The sequence below is a fragment of the Hyperolius riggenbachi genome, chromosome 9 (genome assembly GCF_040937935.1).
Source record: "Hyperolius riggenbachi isolate aHypRig1 chromosome 9, aHypRig1.pri, whole genome shotgun sequence".
NCBI lineage: Eukaryota > Metazoa > Chordata > Amphibia > Anura > Hyperoliidae > Hyperolius > Hyperolius riggenbachi.
The window spans coordinates 259801621-259822888 of NC_090654.1; the positions used below are offsets into that span (position 1 = coordinate 259801621).

General features: G+C 48.6%; 2 protein-coding genes across 6 annotated transcripts in view; both read right to left on the minus strand.

Moving 5' to 3' along the window:
- The window catches only part of LGALS3 (galectin 3), a 517589-nt gene that overhangs the window by 398037 nt on the left and 98284 nt on the right, over positions 1-21268 (minus strand). The window lies entirely within an intron of this gene.
- DAAM1 (dishevelled associated activator of morphogenesis 1) overlaps positions 1-21268 on the minus strand; it is a 319681-nt gene that overhangs the window by 276724 nt on the left and 21689 nt on the right. For 2 of the 5 annotated variants that reach the window (XM_068254409.1, XM_068254410.1), the window contains exon 1: positions 4624-4807. The exons of 1 other annotated variant lie outside the window; for it this stretch is intronic. The gene's annotated coding sequence lies outside the window, so the exon portion shown is untranslated. Of the gene's footprint in view, positions 1-4623; positions 4809-21268 lie in introns of those variants that run through there. 2 more of the 5 variants (XM_068254407.1, XM_068254411.1) reach the window with 2 other exon arrangements.

A 21268-nucleotide genomic window follows, 5' to 3' on the forward strand; every position in this document is an offset into this window, starting at 1 on the left:
TATGTCCATCTTGAAAGGAAACCTGAGACAAATTGAAGTAAAACATTTATACTTACCTGGGGCTTCCTGCAGCCCCCTTCAGTCTGTGGGGTCACTTGCCCACTCTCCCGGCTGCTCCGGTCATTTGTTGCTCGGCTGCACATGCCTGGCCCAGAACATTCTGCGCCTGCGCAGGAGTACCATACACAGCTGACAGATGTCCCGGGATGGCTAGCAAAAGACGGGAGCAGCACGGAGACTCAAGGAGCCCACAGGGGCTGAAGGGAGCCCCAGGTAAGTATGAGGTCTGTTGCCTGCGGGGGGGGGGGGGGGGGGGGGGTTGTCGGGATTCCATCACTTGAGTTTGGGGTCAATTGCTGTACAGACACGCCACTAGCATGCTCTGTTGCTATGGAGGGGTGAAGGAAAGGGCACACAATAGAGCAGGAGGAGTAAAGAGGAAAACAATGGCCTTGGGCCTGTGCTCTGAAGAGATGACCCAGCTGCCTGGATCTCTCATGACGCATTGGGGCCACCGTACTCACGCTATTCTTGGTGGCCTTGATTAATAACCACCTAGCCAGTGTACAAAGCCTGAGCCCCATACACATTCTAGGATAAAAGTTGTCAGACACAAACGGTTCTCAGATACCCCAGCGACATGGGTAAAAAAAAAAAAACATTGATAATTCTCAAACACAATGAATGCTCTGTCTTGGCAGATCAATCCGCATGATTATGATTTGTGAGAGACCGCATGTTCAATTATTACAACTGGCTGTTGTCGCGCATACACAGCTTCTCGGTGCACACGTCAAATAAATGACTACGTTTGTTTCTCTGTAAAGTGTGGCCAACAACCGTCATCCCTTCTTCAGGAATTGTACCGCGTGTGTGCTTTGTAAACTGGATGTTAACAAGTCATCTCAATTAGCTGACTATAGGTCTGTGAGAATGTGATGCCTATGAAAGCCATCACTTTATGTCAGGGGTCAGGAACCTTTTTGGCTGAGAGAGCCATAAACGCCACATATTTTAAAATGTAATTCAGTGAGAGCCATACAAAATGTTTCAAACTGGGACAGTAGGGCTCACGTCCCTGTTGATGTGTATACACCGGAAGTGTCAGACACATCTACAGCTTCTCTTGGGTTTCAGCAACATCAGCAATTTCCCAGAGAGCCAGACAGGAGAAATACCGACTAACAGCTTGTACAATTAGCTAGCTGACTTGGGGGATGATTCACTTTGTAGGACGAGATCCCTGCACTTTGGCCCGAAACGCTGCCTGTCAAGTGATCCCGCTCTACAAAGTCACTGGACCTGACAGGGTCCAGACTGGGACAATTGGAGCAGCCGTTCGTTTTGGGGAGTGTGAATAAGTGAGTAGTGCACGCTACAGCAGTAGGGAGCACTACTTTGAAAATGTTACTTGCGCTGCCACACTAAGCTGCGCTGCTTGAGCAGTGTAGCTTAGTGAATCAACCGCTACTGATTTGTCTGTGAACCAGATGTAGTCATAAAAAGAGCCACATCTGCTCCTGCTTCATGTGATCTGATGTACAGAACTGTTAGCAGGTCATTCATGCCAATAGTACAAAACAATGGTCCCCCCAACGTCCAAAGCAAAACTATTTAAAGTGAACCAGAGACGAAGCACCCTCATGTATTTTACCATATAGATCAGTAGGAACATTAGAGAAAACACCTACCCTGCTCTCCATTTCATCCTCACTGCAAAAAGTGTCTGTTATCAGCTGTGATAAGAATCCCGGACTGAGCATTCAGTCTGGCTTTGCAGGGAATAATTATAGCTGAGTCATTATAGCAGAGCCACAAGGGGGCAGGCTTGGGCTTGAAAAAACACCAGAGAAGACAGACTCAGCTATAATCATTCCATAGCAAAGCCAGACTGAATGCTCAGTCAGGGATTCTTATAAGAGGTGATAACAGTCAGATTAAGCAGAGAACAATGAAACAAAGAGCAGATTAGGTGTTTACTGTCATGTTCCCACTGATTTAGAAGGTAAAATACATGAGGGTGCTTCGTCTCTGGTTCTTTTTAAAGGACAACTGTAACGAGAGGGATATGGATTTAAGGTTAGTCATCGGGGAGGGGTTAGGTTTTGGCGGGGGGGAGTGATTAGGGTTAAGACATTGATGGGAGTGGGGTTGATATGGCAAGGCAGAGAGGTGGTTAGGTATTAGTAGAGGGAGGTTTCCATGCGAGAACAGAGTTAGCTTTGGTTGCATTCTATGATAGGTTTAGCTGTAAGTAATTGGGTTGGTTACATTTTATGATAGCTATAAATAACTGCAGCTGGTTGCACAATGTGGTAAGCAAAAAATTTCACCATACCAGCCTTTAAAGCGGACCTGAACTCACAACTTCCTATCTGCTCTAAAAGATAAGCAACAGCATAATAACATTTAAAGAAAAACATTTCTTTGTTACAGCTGATACAAATCCTTTAAATAAATCTGCACTGTTTCTACTTTCTGCTTTCATGGAAGCAGGCATATTGTTAACATCCTGTGCTTTCAAATGTGTTTATCTGAGGAGGCAGCCAGCTGACACAGGGGAGGGAGCAAATTACAGTGATTAGACACAGATGAGGGGGAATTAGACAGGCTAAACTCTCTAAATATGTACAGGGTGCATTTCTCTCGGTTTTCCTTCTGTCCTGCGCAAGAGTTCAGGTCCACTTTAAACAAAAGTGAACTCTCCAGGCTATGCCGCTAGTGACAGAGCAAACCATGCCAAAACAATGCACCTTCCACAAAGCACCTCTACTCCCAAGGAGGAAGACAATACAGATTGCTTTCATCACTGAAATGAATAGAAGACAGCAGTTGAGCCATTGTGATAGAGCACTGGACATATGCCATGCATTATTCTAATGAGGCTATACAGCAAGCTGGATGGACTCACACACAGCAGCCAGCGCTGGATCCCCGTTCAGTACACACAGCAGCCAGCGCTGGATCCCCGTTCAGTACACACAGCAGCCAGCGCTGGATCCCCGTTCAGTACACACAGCAGCCAGCGCTGGATCCCCGTTCAGTACACACAGCAGCCAGCGCTGGATCCCCGTTCAGTACACACAGCAGCCAGCGCTGGATCCCCGTTCAGTACACACAGCAGCCAGCGCTGGATCCCCGTTCAGTACACACAGCAGCCAGCGCTGGATCCCCGTTCAGTACACACAGCAGCCAGCGCTGGATCCCCGTTCTGTACACACAGCAGCCAGCGCTGGATCCCCGTTCTGTACACACAGCAGCCAGCGCTGGATCCCCGTTCTGTACACACAGCAGCCAGCGCTGGATCCCCGTTCTGTACACACAGCAGCCAGCGCTGGATCCCCGTTCTGTACACACAGCAGCCAGCGCTGGATCCCCGTTCTGTACACACAGCAGCCAGCGCTGGATCCCCGTTCTGTACACACAGCAGCCAGCGCTGGATCCCCGTTCTGTACACACAGCAGCCAGTGCTGGATCCCCGTTCTGTACACACAGCAGCCAGTGCTGGATCCCCGTTCTGTACACACAGCAGCCAGTGCTGGATCCCTGTTCTGTACACCACGCTGCACACACAGCAGGCAGCGCTGGATCCCTGTTCTGTACACAACGCTGCGCACACAGCAGGCAGCGCTGGATCCCTGTTCTGTACACAACGCTGCGCACACAGCAGGCAGCGCTGGATCCCTGTTCTGTACACCACGCTGTACACACAGCAGGCAGCGCTGGATCCCTGTTCTGTACACCACGCTGCGCACACAGCAGGCAACGCTGGATCCCTGTTCTGTACACCACGCTGCACACACAGCAGCCAGCACTGGATCCCTGTTCTGTACACAACGCTGCGCACACAGCAAGCAGCGCTGGATCCCTGTTCTGTACACAACGCTGCGCACACAGCAAGCAGCGCTGGATCCCTGTTCTGTACACAACGCTGCGCACACAGCAGGCAGCGCTGGATCCCTGTTCTGTACACCGCGCTGCACACAGCAAGCAGCGCTGGATCCCCGTTCTGTACACAACGCTGCGCACACAGCAGGCAGCGCTGGATCCCTGTTCTGTACACCGCGCTGCACACACAGCAGGCAGCGCTGGATCCCTGTTCTGTACACCACGCTGCACACACAGCAGGCAGCGCTGGATTGCTGTTCTGTACACCGCGCTGCACACAGCAAGCAGCGCTGGATCCCTGTTCTGTACACAACGCTGCGCACACAGCAGGCAGCGCTGGATCCCTGTTCTGTACACCGCGCTGCACACACAGCAGGCAGCGCTGGATCCCTGTTCTGTACACCGCGCTGCACACACAGCAGGTAGCGCTGGATCCCTGTTCTGTACACCACGCTGCACACACAGCAGCCAGCGCTGGATCCCTGTTCTGTACACCACGCTGCACACACAGCAGGCAGCGCTGGATCCCTGTTCTGTACACCACGCTGCACACACAGCAGCCAGCGCTGGATCCCTGTTCTGTACACCATAAGCATTGCAGGTTTTGCTTTACAAGCCAACAGAGCTGTCACGCCCATAAGCTGGGTGACGGACTCTCCGAGCTGCCATGTCCCCCTCTACATACACTCTCTCTATATACAGATATGTACAATAGTGATCCAGGGAGTGTCTTACCTGTCCGGCTCCATAGCTCAGCACCATTCATAAAGCCCGCATGTGATCTGCATACAATGAGATCTAGATGAACCCTCCCCCGGCCAGCAGCTGAAGCCTGCAGATTGCAGGTGACATCATTCCCCCGCTCTGATAGGACGACACTGGATTGTAGGTCTCTGCCCCGTGCGCAGGGGCAGCTGATAACGCGCGGAGGCTTTCGGGAGCTGTAGTCCTCCTGATGGATGCTGTGCTAGTGTACAGAGGGCTGTGGAACTACATCCCCCACAGTGTAATCCGGGGTGGCTGCACCGCTGAGTTCTGCGTCTTATCTACAAAGGCAGAGAATAAAGCTTCCCAGCCTGACAATAGGGGGAGGACGGCTGTGCAACATCAGCGATCACAGAAGCAGCCTGACACCTAGCGGCCGCTTACTGTATTGCAGACCTTTTCTTCTAAAACGCTATGCAATTTTAAAACGTGAGATATTTGCAATTTTCACCTCTACATGAGCCACACATCATTATGTTGGGACAACGGGTGGGTAAGCCTAGTCATTCCTTTATGCTTTTGTCAGCTAAGCATACATCCAGCACTGCTGTTTGTAGTTTATGCACAGTACAGTGAACATATTTTTTAAACCTTCTTCATCTTGGGTTCACTTTAACAACAACAACAACAACAAATAACATTTGTAAAGCGCTTTTCTCCCGTGGGACTCAAAGCGCATAAGCATGGCTCCGACCATCGTGGTACAGAGGAAGAATTTTATAAATCTGGAAATGCCAGGCTAAACAGGTGGCTTTTCAGTCTGGATTTGAATAGCTCCAGGGATGGTGCTGTCTTTACTGGGTGTGGTAGGGAGTTCCAAAGAGTAGGGGCAGCATGACAGAAGGCTCTGTCTCCAGATTTTTTGAGGTGCACTCTGGGAGTGACCAAGTTTATAGAACTTGCTGATCTGAGGTTGTGAGAGGTGTGGTGCAGCTTCAGCAAGTCCTTCATGTATCCAGGGCCCAGATTGTGCAGGGATTTGAAAGTCAGCAGTCCAATCTTGAAGAGTATTCTCCATTCTACTGGTAGCCAGTGCAGTGTGCGAAGGATCGGTGTAATGTGACAGTGGCGAGGCTGGTTTGTTAGCAATCTGGCAGCAGCATTCTGCACTAATTGCAGGCGACGCAGGTCATTTTTGGGGAGGCCAGCATAAAGGGCATTGCAGTAGTCCAGCCGTGATGTGATGAAGGCGTGGACTAGGGTTGGAAGATCCTCTGAGGGAATCAGATGTTTAATCTTTGCAATGTTCTTCAGATGAAAGAAGGAAGATTTAACTACAGATGAAATTTGGTTTCTGAAACTCAATTCCCCATCGATTAGTACGCCAAGGCTGCGCACAAGGTTGAAGCTGTTTATGTCTGAATTCCCGATCCTGATCGGTGTTGCTTTAGGATAGAGCTGTTTTGATGGCGAGCACTGGCTTTGGACAAACAGGACCTCAGTTTTGTCAGCATTCAGTTTCAACCAGTTATCATTCATCCATGCCTGAAGCTCAGCTAAGCAAGAGTTTATTTTTGGGGTAGGGTCTGTTCCACCAGGTTTGAAGGACAGGTATAGCTGTGTGTCATCGGCGTAGCAGTGGTACGTCAGGCCATGTCGTTGGATAAGTGTACCGAGTGGCAACATGTAGATTGCAAACAGCAGAGGGGATAGGATTGATCCTTGTGGCACTCCGAATTGTAGAGGTGCAGGTTTGGACATTATAGGTCCTAGGGATACTCTCTGTGTTCTGTCAGTCAGGAATGATCTGAACCACTGTCCACTTTAAAGCGGTATTGTCACCATAAAAATCAAATGGTACTTATCCATAGCCGGGCGCATCCGGCAGGTGGCCCTAATTCCATTCATACTTCACTCAGTGAGTGAATTGAATTAAAATAGAGTGACCAGATTTTTGTGGGTCCAACCTGGGACGGGGAGGGGGGCGAGGGGAGGGGCGGCGAAAAGTGGGGAGGACTGAGGAGCGAGAAGCGACGAAGACTGGGTGGGGGCTGCGGCACATGGCCATGACATTGTACGGGCGGAGCTAACGTAATGATGTAACAGCGAGGCATAAGAAAGCAGTGTTTACGCCATGATGTGGACAAACGAGACTTTGCATCATGGGTGTGCAGAAACTGTGTGATGCTAATAGTATACCGTAACCACAAAGCAGCAAACATAGCCATCTATTACCATTAAATAATAAATGCAGTAACAGTTACCCCGGACACCAGAAAATAAACGTAATGGGCAACATGTCAGCACAAAATAAACGCAATGCGGGCAACATGTCAGTACAAAATAAACGCAATGCGGGCAAACATGTCAGTACAAAATAAACGCAATGCGGGCAAACATGTCATCACAAAATAAACGCAATGCGGGCAAACATTTCACCAGAAAATTAACGCAATGCGGGCAAACATTTCACCAGAAAATAAACGCAATGTGGGCAAACATTTCACCAGAAAAGAAACGCAATGCGGGCAAACATTTCACCAGAAAAGAAACGCAATGCGAGCAAATATTTCACCAGAAAAGAAACGCAATGCGGGCAAACATTTCACCAGAAAAGAAACGCAATGCGGGCAAACATTTCACCTGGAAAAGAAACGCAATGCAGGCAAACATTTCACCAGAAAAGAAACGCAATGCGGGCAAACATTTCCCCAGAAAAGAAACGCAATGCGGGCAAACATTTCACCAGAAAAGAAACGCAATGCGGGCAAACATTTCACCTGGAAAAGAAAGCATTTACTCACCTGGCAGAAGTCTCCGGCCTCTGGCGCGCTGCTCCCGGGACCACCTTCCCCCTTCTCTTGTCTCCCGCGCTGACAGGGCTACGGCAAGATGGCGCCCGAAACCCTTTACTGGAGACACAAATAGTCTCCAGTACAGGGCTTCGGCAGCCATCTTGCCGTAGCCCTGCCGGTGTCGGAACAGACACCGGAAGACCAAGGAGACTGGAGCGGGGCTGCGGGCAATGAACTGGCACGGCGTCTATAGACGCCGCTGCCAGTTCATGAGTATAGAGTGACCAGAGTCCCGCTGCTGAAAGCGGGACGTTTCCTGGGACCTCATGCTGCCTGGGACAGCGGACCCCGAATCCGGGACACGTCCCGGGCAATCCGGGACGTCTGGTCACTTTAATTAAAAATCAAGCCGCCGGCTTCGGCTCTCGCTCTCCTCCCCCTTGCCCTCTCTCCTATACAATACTGGCAGCCGGCGGGGACATGCGTGTCCCCCCCAGAATAGTTTGTCGCGGCAGGAAATCCTGGTTGTTTTATTGCGACGAATGACTCTCGGGGGACACGCATGTCGCCGCCGGCTGCCATTATTGTATAGGAGAGAGGGCAAGGGGGAGGAGAGCGAGAGCCGAAAGCCGGCGGCTTCATCTGTTACATTGTCACTGGCTTATTTTTAATTCAATTCACTCACTGAGTAAAGTATGAATGGAATTAGCGCCACCTGCCGGATGCGCCCGGCTATCGGATAAGTACCAATCAAATTTCAACAGCAACTGGTCTGAGTGTATTAAGTGATAAAGATGCTAATCCTGCATTCAAAACTTGCAAAACTGTTTCTGCTGTTATGGTTTGTAGTTATCACATCCTTTAGGAGCACTGTCCCTAGTGCCAAACAGTGCCAAAGAGTTGAATGCTGGGAGTTGTTTTTATCTATAATATATTCCCAGTCTTCCATTTATTTCCCTGCCTAGCTGCTTATCAGAAACACCCTCTGATTACTTGTGTTTACAAGCATAGCTGTGGTGACTCAGTGATTGGATGTGTAAATAAAAAAAAGACAGTGCAGTTGTTAGTATACACCTCAGTGGGAGTGTCTGAAGACTCTGGGAGGAGGGCAGCTAATGAATACACAATGAGCAAGAGAAGGGAGGAGGGAAAACAAGAGTCAGGGAGGATGTGATGTCAGCATTAGCTTGGCAAGATGGCCACTGCCTAGAATAGGATTTTCTGCTTTTCCTTTATAAAATACACAGGAATCATTACATGGATAGCACAATACATCTGTTATGTAAGTAGAGGTAGTATTTATCTACTTATATATGTGTTTTTCATTTCTAGGTTAGCATGGGTGTCGCTTGTTCTTTAAAGTGTACCAGAGATGGTACACTGGCCATTATTTATACTTACCTGGGGCTTCCTCCAGCCCCATGAGCCCCGGGGCTTTTCTTACAGTCCTCCTCGGATACCCCATTCTAGCGATACGACTCCCGGTCAGTCGCCGCCAGTCGTTGCCTTCTGCACAAGCGCGGCTCGGCCACACGTGTGCCTCCCCCAGGGGCAAACCCAGGATTTTCAAGGGGGGGGGGGGGGGGTATTCCTGAAAGGGCTCCCTCAGCCATGCACAATACAGTATATTAATATGGTAGGACATCATGCTGGGTACATATAATGCAATTTCTCATCCAACTGACAGGATCTAATAATTATTTCCTAAATGTTCGATCTGCTCCCGATCGACAATGGGATCGATCAGGAGCAGTTTGGATACAGATAATAATGAGAACAGCCGACATTGGTAATGAAGGAGAAAGTAGAGTGACCAGAAGTCCCGGATTGCCCGGGACGCGTCCCGGATTCGGGGTCCGCTGTCCCAGGCAGCATGAGGTCCCAGGAAACGTCCCGCTTTCAGCAGCGGGACGTCCCGGCCTCGGGACTCTGGTCACTCTCCTCATGAACTGGCAGCGGCGTCTATAGACGCCGTGCCAGTTCATTGCCTGCAGCCCCGCTCCAGCCTCGTCTTCCGGTGTCTGTTCCGACACCGGCAGGCGAGCAGGGCTACGGCAAGATGGCTGCCAGAGCCCTGTACTGGAAACTATTTGTGTCTCCAGTACAGGGCTTCGGGGCGCCACCTTGCCGTAGCCCTGCTCTGCCTGTCAGCGCGGGAGACTTCAGGAGGAAGGTGGTCCCGGGAGCAGCGCGCCAGAGGCCGGAGACTTCTGCCAAGTGAGTAAATGCTTTCTTTTTCAGGTGAAATGTTTGCCCGCATGCGTTTCTTTTCTGGTGAAATGTTTGCCCGCATTGCGTTTCTTTTCTGGTGAAATGTTTGCCCGCAATGCGTTTTTTTTTCCAGGTGAAATGTTTGCCCACATTGCGTTTTTTTTTTCCAGGTGAAATCTTTTGCCCGCATTGCGTTTCTTTTCTGGTGAAATGTTTGCCCGCATTGCGTTTCTTTTCTTCTGAAATGTTTGCCCGCATTGCATTTTTTTTTTTTCCAGGTGAAATGTTTGCCCGCATTGCGTTTTTTTTTCCAGGTGAAATGTTTGCCTGCATTGCGTTTCTTTTCTGGTGAAATGTTTGCCTGCATTGCGTTTCTTTTCAGGTGAAATGTTTGCCCGCATTGCGTTTCTTTTCTGGTGAAATGTTTGCCCGCATTGCATTTCTTTTCTGGTGAAATGTTTGCCCGCATCGCGTTTCTTTTCTGGTGAAATGTTTGCCCGCATTGCGTTTCTTTTCTAGTGAAATGTTTGCCCACATTGCGTTTTTTTTTCCAGGTGAAATGTTTGTCCGCATTGCGTTTCTTTTCTGGTGAAATGTTTGCCCGCATTGCGTTTTTTTTTCCAGGTGAAATGTTTGCCCGCATTGCGTTTCTTTTCTGGTGAAATGTTTGCCCGCATTGCATTTCTTTTCTGGTGAAATGTTTGCCCGCACTGCGTTTCTTTTCTGGTGAAATGCTTGCCCGCATTGCGTTTCTTTTCTGGTGAAATGTTTGCCCGCATTGCATTTATTTTGTACTGACATGTTTGCCCACATTGCGTTTATTTTGTACTGACATGTTGCCCGCATTGCGTTTATTTTATACTGACATGTTGCCCGCATTGCGTTTATTTTGTGCTGACATGTTGCCCATTGCGTTTATTTTCTGGTGTCCGGGGTAACTGTTACTGCATTTATTATTTAATGGTCATAGATGGATATGTTTGCTGCTTTGTGGTTACGGTATATTAGCATCACACAGTTTCTGCACACCCATGATGCAAAGTCTTGTTTGTCCACATCATGGCGTAAACACTGCTTTCTTATGCCTCACTGTTACATCATTACGTTAGCTCCGCCCATACAATGGCATGGCCACGCCCTCCCTAGTCTTCATCGCTGCGCACTCCTCAGTCCTCCCCACTTTTCGCCGCTGTGCGCTACGCGCGCCGCCCCCCCTCTCCCACGCCCCCCGTCCCAGATTGGACCCACAAAAATCTGGTCACTCTAGAGAAAGTGAAGCATTCAACCACCAGGAGCACAAGTCTGTGCTTATACCTGACTCTGAAGTTCCCCAGAGCTGCTCCATGCTCTGTACACACACTGCTGCTCCATCCAAAGTCAACTGTAGCAGGGAAAGAAAGGGGGCAGTCCTGTGAGCTGCAGGATCCCTGCAGATATTCTGGTATCTCAACTTGTGCCTGTCCCCAGACACTGCACCAGCCCTGGTCTGAGGGGGGATTCTGGGCAGCTGTAATCCCCTCCTGCGTTTACCTATGTCCCCCGTGCTCCCATCCACTGGAGTGTTTTGCGCTTGCACAAGTGCAGGACGCTCTAGGGGACGGGAGCGTGACGAGGAATGCGAACAGCCGAGCCACGCTTGAAGCCCTCAGCTGATGGCAACTGACCGGATAACCGGGAGACCAGAGGAGGACGGCAAGGCTTCTCATGGGGCTAGAGGAAACCCCAGGTAAGTATAAATAAGGGCTAAAAAAACATCTATGGTTTCCTTTAAACTGAAGTGAAAGGAGTAGGGAGGCAGTCATATTCACTTCCAATGCAAATTGCCTGTATGCTCTGCTGACCCTCAGTTTTATACCTGGTACACACCATGCAATTTCCCATCAGATAGATGGGTCAAATTGATTATTACCAACAGCATCTCTGCTCGCTCCACCTTGAGTGTTGGGTCCCAGCTTGATGACATCATCAAGCCGGGACTCGGTACTTAGTGGCAGTACAAGCAGGGATGCCAGACAGAGCGAAAGGGGGTAGAGCTGCAAATCACTGGAGCCTGGGAGGTGAGTAAAGGCTGCTGGCTATACTGGGCACACTGATGCCTAGCTATCTATACTGGGGATATCTCCCCCCCCCCCCTCCCCCCATATGTAAAAACTCTGCAGTTATACTTTACCTGCTGCCATCCATGCTGAGTGGGTCACCTGTGCAATATAGTCACATGGGGCCTGAATGTGTAAATAGGGCACAGGCAACTAGCGCGGACGGCGTGACAGGTAAAGTATAGCTGCACAGGCACCGGGAGGACATAAAACATTAGGTGGGGGAGGGCAGAGGTCGCATTTGTCATTCGCAATTATTGCACACATTTACCACCATGCACTTGATTGAGCATGTCGGCCCGAGATTTTCCAGCATTAAAATCAATACATCTGAAATGGGTCAAATTGTCAATCAAAAATGCTCTTGGCTGCACTGATTTTCATCAGATTCAGTATTCAATTCAGATTCAATAATTATCATTCATTCAGATTCAATAATTATTATTCATTCAGATTCAATAATTATCGAATCTGATGGTCGATCAGCTGTCAAGTCTATAGATGTATGGCCACCTTAAAGGAGCCATCAGCCAAACAAAGTCCCCCCCCCCCCCCCGCTCTACTTACCTGGGGCTTCCTCCAGCCCATTGCAGATGACACGTCCCAAGCCGCAGCTCCACTCTCAGCCGTTTGGCCCGGGGTCCCCGCTGGTGCAGAGGGTGACCTGCGCAGTACACCGCGGACAACGTGGACTTGATTGACAACGGCGCTGTCGCAGGCGCACTAGAGGAAGTCACCCTTTTCGCCGGCGTGGACCCCGAGCCGAATGGCTGAGAGCAGAGCTGCGGTGTGGGACGTGTCATCTGCAATGGGCTAGAGGAAGCCCCAGGTAAGTAGAGGGGGGGATTGGGGGCTAGGTTTGGCTGATGACGTCTTTAATGCTCATCTAGTCTGGCCTTTATTGTTGTCCCTACTTGGGCAGTCACTTGGTCACTCCTGGCTGACCCAGCTAAATCTACAGAGGTCAGATAACAATCTATTGTTTGTACATATGACTCATGAGAAAGATATTTTATCCATCCATTTGCTCTTTGTTTATATTCGCTTATCAACCTTATTGCTCAGTTGTGAGTAGATAAGAGCTGGCATTTCTGGTTATTTCCAATGCATATTTCCTTTACAAAAACGCAAACATTTATGCTTTGAACGTGAAAATGTTTTTCTGAGTTAATATTGTAACAGTGTCACTTGTGTGAAGACACAATTATTGTCAGCTGGTCTTTTTATCTATTTGGCACAATGTTTTTGTGCTGTGAACATAAAATATTGTGTAAGGCCCAGTGCACACCAAAAACCTCCAGCAGATCTGCAAAACGCTAGAGGTTTTTGAAGCAGATTTCAGAGCGATTCTAGGCATGTTTAGGGCCCATTCACACTAGAGCGTTTTGCCGGCGATTTCGGCAAAACGCTCAAGCGCTAGCGCTTTTGAAAGCGCTAGTGCTATAATACCCTATGGGCCCGTTCAAACGTGTAGCCTGCACCATTTTCAGGCGATTTCCCAGCGATCGCGTTTCAGTGCTATAGAAGCGCTAAACACGACCGCGGAAAAATCACTGCAGTGTCCAGTGATTTTTCTGCGTGAAATCGCAGAAAAATTACTCCTGCAAAACGCTGCGTTGTTTTGCGCTTTTAAGTGTGGATGGGCCTTTAGAGAGGTCTTCTAAACATGCCTAGCGTTTTGTGGAGCGTTTTTGTGCAGCAGATTACAAATATTGTTACAGTAAAGCTGTGACTGAACAGCTTCTGTAACAAAAATGCCTGGAAAACCGCTCTGATCTAGCGTTTTTCAGAGCGGTTCTCCACTTTCCTATACTTAACATTGAGGCAGAAACGCCTCAGAAATCTCAAAAATGCTGCAGCCCCCGAGTTTGCGTTTGTGAAAAAAAACAAACCGCTCTGGTGTGCACCATCCCATTAAAGAGACACCGTAACCTCAAAAAGATCCCCTGGGGGGTACTCACCTCGGGTGGGGGAAGCCTCAGGATCTTAATGAGGCTTCCCACGCCGTCCTCTGTCCCACGGGGGTCTCGCTGCAGCCCTCCGAACAGCCGCCGACAGATCCGACTGTTAATTCAATATTTACCTTTCCAGGCTCCAGCAGGGGCGCTGTTGTTGCGGCTTTCGGCTCCAAAGTAGACGGAAATACCCGATCTCAGTCGGGTCCGCTCTACTGCGCAGGCGCCGGAGACTTGCACCTGCGCAGTAGAGCAGACCCGATGGCTATCGGGTATTTCCGTCTACTTTGGAGCCGGCAGGAGCCGGGAAGGTAAATATTTACGTCGCCGCTGTTCGGAGGGCTGCAGCGAGACCCCCGAGGGATGGAGGACGGCGTGGGAAGCCTCATTAGGATCCTGAGGCTTCCCCCTCCCGAGGTGAGTACCCCCTAGGGGAATTTTTGATGTTACAGATTCTCTTTAACTTTCATTAGCCAAGCGGTTTCCCCCTGCAAGCGTTTTAAAAAACGCTCCAGAACCTCTCTGGTGTGCACCAGCCCTAATACATTGTTTCAGGCTGAGGTTATTAGTTTTTTTTTTCTTAAGAAAATCAATAACAAACAAAACCCCTCTGGGGGATACTGACTTTGGGAGGGGGAAGCATGTGGATCCTAATGAGGCTTCTCCCCTCCTCTTCACAGGGGTAGATCTGATGGGAAAATTGCATGGTGTGTACCTGGCAGGCATAAGACTAGTTTCCCACTGGGCTGTACACTATGTTGCATTATAACATACACATAGCGCAACACAAACCGCTTTTCTAAGTGCTTTTGCTCAGCGATGATTTTTTTCACTTCCTGACGTCAGTCAGGAACTGAATTCTTGTACCCGGAAATGAATAATACAATGTATTTATTCATAGAAACGCTCTGGGAATCGCTATACAATGCGCTTTTCCAAGAGCTTTGCGATTTCCCTATACATTCCATTTTAGTAAAATCGAAACGCGCACATGTGAACGCTGTCATAGGGAATCAATGCACAAGCGCTTTTGAGGCGATTTCTAAACTCGCCAATTCATAAAAAACCCCGCAAACGCCCAAATTGCGGGCTGGGTTTGGGTTTGGGTATCCAATTTGATTCTGATCGGGTTTCGGGTATCTTAAACACTTCTTTGGCTTTGGTTTGTGTATAAAAATAGGTTTCACTTACTTTACAGCCTTCCAGGAAGACTACCAATGTATATTGTATAATAAAATTGAAAAAACGGGTCGCGGACCGGGTTGCGGGTCTGGAGGCCTGTGGGTCTGGAGGCCTGTGGGTCTGGAGGCCTGCGGGTCGGGTACCAGATTTACTAAAGAGCGGGTTGTGGGTCGGGTGCGGGTAGCGGGGTTGTGGGTCGGGTGCGGTCTGAAAAATTAGACCCGCGCAGACTTCTACACAGAGGTGTACCCAGAGGGGGGAGCCTCTCTGGAGCTAGTCTAGTTGAGGGGATCCACTTCCGCTTCCTGCTTGTGGCACTTTAGTCATGGCCACTAATTTGTAAGAAATAGGGGACCCAGTGGGATAAAATTAAAATTGCATACTAAGCTTGCAACCAAATTGCCGCACGCAAGGAGTAGCCCTTTGTCTACGAGTTTTCTCAACTCACCTCAACTAGACTAGCTCCGCCTCTCTTACCTCTGCCACGGTCCTGTTACTGTCCTCTGCATCCTGCGGGAGCTTTTACGTGCGTGCGCAGGCACATGCTAGCTTTATATACAAAAATAGGCCCCAGGAACGCATATGCGTGTACGTGTCAAACGCACATGTGTGTACGTGTTAACGCAAAAATTAGGGACCAGATTAAAATCTATATATATAAAATCGGATGTGTGTGTGTGTGTGTGTGTGTGTGTGTGTGTGTGTGTGTGTGTGTGTGTGTGTGTGTGTGTGTGTGTGTGTGTGTGTGTGTGTGTGTGTGTGTGTGTGTGTGTGTGTGTGTGTGTGTGTGTGTGTGTGTGTGTGTGTGTGTGTGTGTGTGTGTGTGTGTGTGTGTGTGTGTGTGTGTGTGTGTGTGTGTGTGTGTGTGTGTATGTGCCGCGATCGATCACTCGAAAACGGCTTGACCGATTTGAACGAAACTTGGTACACAGATCCCTTATTACCTGGGATGATATGTTCTGGGGGTCTCGCGGCCCCCCTGCACACCTGGGCGGAGCTACAAACAGCATATCAGATTTCATCCATTCAAGTCAATGGAAAAAATGTAAAAGGCTGCCATTCTCACAGTAATCAAGCCAGAGTCCCCACACTTGGCACAGTTGGTCACTTGGTGACCGAGGTTACAAATCCAGGAAAAGTGGGCGGAGCATAAAACAGCCAATCAAATTTCAGCCGTTCATTTTAAGGGCTGGTTCAGACGGACGCTTGCAGAGCGTTTACAGCCAGCGTTCAGGGCTTGGTGTTAAACGCTCCCATTCAAGTGAATGGGATCGTTTGTACCAAGCTTTCAAGCGCGTTTACACAAACGCGGCGTTTGGGTCCCGATTTTCCCTGGCGTTCAAGGAGCCCCTGGAAGCTACATGTAGCTTCCAGGGGAGGTTAACCGCGACGGCTAATGTCCCCCTAGGGGAAGAAAAAACGCGACCGCATCCAAACGCACACGAACGCTGCTGAACGCGACGCCAGCAAACGCAACGCCTCCAAACGTCCGTCTGAACCAGCCCTTAATGGGAAAATGTAAACTGCAGCCATTCTCACACGGTTAATCGCAGGGTTCTCAAACTTGGCACATTTGGTCACTGGGTGAATGCGATTAAGATTCAAGAAAATGGGTGGAGCCTACAACAGCCAATCAAAATTCACCTATTGATTTTCAAGGGGAATATTTAAACTGCTGCTATTCTTACACTTTTAATGGCAGAGGCTTCAAACTTGCTACAGTCGGTCATTGGGTGACTGGGGTCCAAATTCACTAAAGGGGCGGGGCCACATACAGCCAATCAGATTTCCTTGGTGGATAAACTGCTTCCATTCACACATTTTTGATGCCAGGAACCTAAAAGCTCACACACTTGGCCATTGAGTGACTGTGTGTCAATGTTACAAAAAGTGGGCGGAGCCAAAACAACTTTTACTGGGAAAATATAAACTGCAGCCATTCTTACACCGTTAATGGCAGGGTTCTCAAACTTTGCACAGTTGGTCATTGGGTGACTGAGATTAAGATTTTGGAAGGTGGGTGGAGCCTACAACAGCCAATAAAAATTCACCTTTTGATTTTCAAAGGGTATATTTTATCTGCTACCATTCTCTTATACTGTTAAAAGCAGATTCCTCAAACCTGGTACAGTTGGTCACTGGGTGATTAGGGTCCAAATTCAGAAAGGGGGCGGAGCCACAAACAGCCAGATTTGTTTATTTTTCAATGGGAATATACAAAGTATTGATACCAAGGACCCCAAAGCTGATAAACTTGATAATTGAGTGACTGTATGTCAAGGTTTGAAAAAGTGGGCGGTGCCAACAACTACATTTTTAACATGGCAGGGTTCCCAAACTTTACACAATTGGCCACTGGGCGACTGGGATGAATATTCAGAAATGTGGGTTGAGCCTACAACAGCCAATCAAAATGTACCTTTTGATTTTCAAGGGGAATATTTACATTGCTGCCATTCATGCACTCTTAATGGCAGAGGCCTAAAATCTGCTACAGTCAGTCACTGGGAGACTGGGGTTTAAATTCTGAAGGAAGCGGGCCAAAAACAGCCAATCAGATTTGTTTAATTTCAGTGGTAAAATGCAACTTATTGATGCCAAGGACACCAAAGCTCATAAAGTTGGTCATTAAGTGACTGTATGTCAAGATTAGAAGTAGTGGGCGGAGCCAAAAACAACTAACTTTTTACATGGGAAAATGTAAACTGCAGCTTTTCTTACACTGTTAAAGAGAGTCTGAAGCGAGAATAGATCTCGCTTCAGACCTCATATATAGCAGAGGCCGTGTGCCCCTGCTAAAACGCCGCTATCCCGCGGCTTAACGGGGGTCCCTGTCCCCCCAAATCCCCTCCGTAATGCGGGGGAGCGCTTCCGCATTGGGGCAGGGCTAACCGCCGCAGCCCTGCCCCACGCGCGTCTGTCAGCACATATCTCCGCCTCTCCCCCGCCCCTCTCAGTCTTCCTTCACTGAGAGGGGCGGGGGAGAGGCGGCGATGCGCGTCTGATAGACGCGCTGGGAGGCAGGGCTGCAGCCGTTAGCCCTTGCCTCCAGGAAGCAAAATCAGCGACCAAGTCTGCGACCAAGGTTTGCGGGGGGGGGGGGGGTTGGGGGGTCAGGGACCCTCGTTCAGCCGCGGGATAGCGGCGTTTTAGCAGGGGCACATATGCCCCTGCTATATATGAGAGCTGAAGCGAGATTTAGTCTCGCTTCAGTGTCTCTTTAATGGCAGGGTTCTCAAACTTCACACAGTTGGTCACTAGGTGACTAGGATTAATATTTGGAAAAGTAGGTGGAGCCTACAAGAGCCAATCAAAATCCACCTATTGATTTTCAAGGGGAAAATTGAAACTGCAGCCATTCTCACACTGTTAATAGCAGAGGCCTCAAACCTGCTGCAGTCGGTCGTTAAGTGTCTGGGGTTCAAATTCAGGAAAGGGGCGGAGCCAAAAACAGCCAGATTTCTTTGCTGTATAAACTGCTTCCATTAGCACAATTTTGATGCCAGGAACCCAAAAGCTCACAAACTTGGTCATTGAGTAGTGACTGTGTGTCCAGGTTACAAAAAGTGGGTGGAGTTAAAAACAGATTTTTCTGGGAAATTGTAAACTGCAGCCCTTCTTCACTGTTAATGGCAGGGTTCTCAAACTTATTTGACCCAGTTACTGGGTGACTGGGATTAATATTCAGAAAAGTGTGTGGAGCCTAAAAATGCCAATCAAAAATCACGTCACTTTTCAAGGAGAATATTAAAATTGCTGCCATTCTTGCACTGTTAATGGCACAAGCCTCAAACCTGGTACAGTTGGCCATTGGGTCACTGAGGTTCAAATTCAGAAAAGGGGACAGAGCCACAAACAGTGAATCAGATTTGTTTCATTTCATGGGAAAATACAAATGATTGTTGCCAAGGACCCCAAAGCTCACAAACTTGGGCATTGAGTAGTGACTTTGTGTCCAGGTTGCAAAAAGTGGGCGGAGCCGAAAACAAATTTCACTGGGAAAGTGTAAACTGCAGCCCTTCTTACACTGTTTATGGCAGGGTTCTCAAACTTTGCCCAGATGGTCACTGAGTGACTGAGATTAATATTCAGGGAAGTGGGTGGAGCCTATAATAGCCAATCAAAATTCACCTGTTGATTTTCAAGTGGAATATTTAAATTGCTGCCATTTTTACACTGTTAATAGCAGATGCCTCAAACCTGCTACAGTTGGCCATTGGGTGACTGGGGTTCAAATGCTGGAGAGGGGCAGAGCCACAAACAGCGTATCTGATTTAATTTCTATGGGAATATACAAATTATTGATGCCAAGGATCCCAAAGCTCACAAACTTGGTCATTGAGTGTGCGTTAGGGTTAGAAAGTGGGCGGAGCCAACACCAGTCAAATACATATCCGGGCAACGCCGGGTCATCAGTGGGTGGAGACAAATACAAATTTCACTCGGCAAATGTAAACTGCAGCCATTCTTACACTGTTAATGGCAGGGTTTTTAAACTTTGCGCAGTTGGTCACTGGGTGACTGGGATTAATATTTAGAAAAGTGGGTGGAACCTACAAAAGTGAATCAAACTTCACCTATTGCTTTTCAAGGGCACGGGCCTCAAACCTGGTACAGTTGGTTATTGGGTCACTGGGGTTCAAATTCAGAAATGGGGTGGAGCCACAAACAGCCAATCAGATTTGTTTCATTTCAATGCAAATTACTGATGCCAAAGACCCCAAAAGCTCACAAACTTGGTCATTGAGTAATTGTATGTTAGGGTTAGAAAAAGTGGGCGGAGCCAACACAAGCCAAATACATTCCCGGGCAACGCCGGGCAATCAGCTAGTATAGTATATAAGGGGACTTGTGACAGCCATTCAGAGCTGTTACTTCATTGCAACTTTCCTGGTGTTACTAGTGTCTGATTCCTGATTGATATCTCGTGTTCCTTGTTACTGACCTTGCTTGTTCCTGACTTCCGATTGCCTGCCACCTGCCCTGATCTATTGCCTGTATCCGACTACGCCTGACAGCTGTCTGCCTCGATACCTGTTACCTGTTTATACATTTACGCCTGTCTGCTGCCTGCCTCGACCTTCTGCTTGCACATCCTGCCTCCCACAGCACACTCGTTTGTTTTCTCTGCCTCCGGTGGGGCAATCCTGGGGACTGCGACCTGGTGGCCACCAGGCAGCAAAGTAGTCTGCTGCCCATCATCCCTTGCGGGGTGCTCTGGTGAAGACCTGTAGCCACTTAGATTCCGCACCCCAGAAGAGACCACACCAACCACTGGTGTCAGGGTCAACAGCCTCCCTGTCCTCGTAACAGATCCATTCATGCAGAAGTTGCAACCACACCAGCGACCCTTGGACCAGAGGAGCACACTAGGGGCCTTCCCTCAACCACAGTATTAGCTCTTCAATGATGATATGCTGGTAATAATTATCACTTCTATATATGCATTGAATGGTGGTGATCACTAACAAGCTGTTCCCCTCAGCAGAGGCTTAGCTAGAGTTTTCAGCGCTAAGTGACAAAGACATTTTTAGCGCCCCAACTCCCCCCCCCCCCGACTAAGTGGGCGTGTCCATGCATTAGAATGTGGTTGGGAACATGGGTCGAGTCAAATGTACAAATACTGTTTAGATAGCCAGATGTGCCCTTCCTCCCCCCATAGATAGCCATATGTGCCCACTTCCCCTTGTTTAGATAGCCAGATGTGCCCCCCTTAAATAGCCAAATGTACCCCCCTTTGGATAGCCAGATGTGCCTTGCTTTTTCTGCTGCTGTTAATGCCTCTGCACTTCTCTGCAAAGAGAGGGAGAGAAACAGGGGCACTCCAGACAGCCAATGAGCCGCCTTTCACGCATGTGGGGGTGCAGCGGCCATGCTGAGCGCCCTTACAGTGCTGCACCCGAGGACATATGCATCCCTTTGCCCCCCTCTAGCACTGGGGCCCATCGCTCCTTAGCTACATCACTATCCTAGCCTATCTACAAAAGCAGAGAGAATTGTTATTTTAGTCATAAGAGTTAAATATTTCTGCAGTGCCAGTAACTTTTATTTACAGAGTGACAAAGCACTCGGTGACAACATAAAAAACTTGTGACAAGGAGACAAAAACATCTCACGCTAAAAATCTGACCTTCCTTTATTATGTGGGGAAAAGTTGAAAGAACCACTTTAGCTTAAAAAAAAAGAAATGTATGTTTGAGTTTGTCTCAATTTAAAGTGTAATTTATAGGTAAGGAATGGTATATGTTCCCCCAACAGACAAAATAATTTGCGTAGCAGAAATAAAAATGTAAAACAACTGGCTCTTAGCGTTCTCCATATCACGGCTACAGGGAATTGTCAATTTCCCATTAAAAATGGTGTACAGCTGTTCTGAGCTCATCGAGCTGTCTGGGGTCAGATCACATTCGAGTATCTTTTCTGCTTCATTACCTGA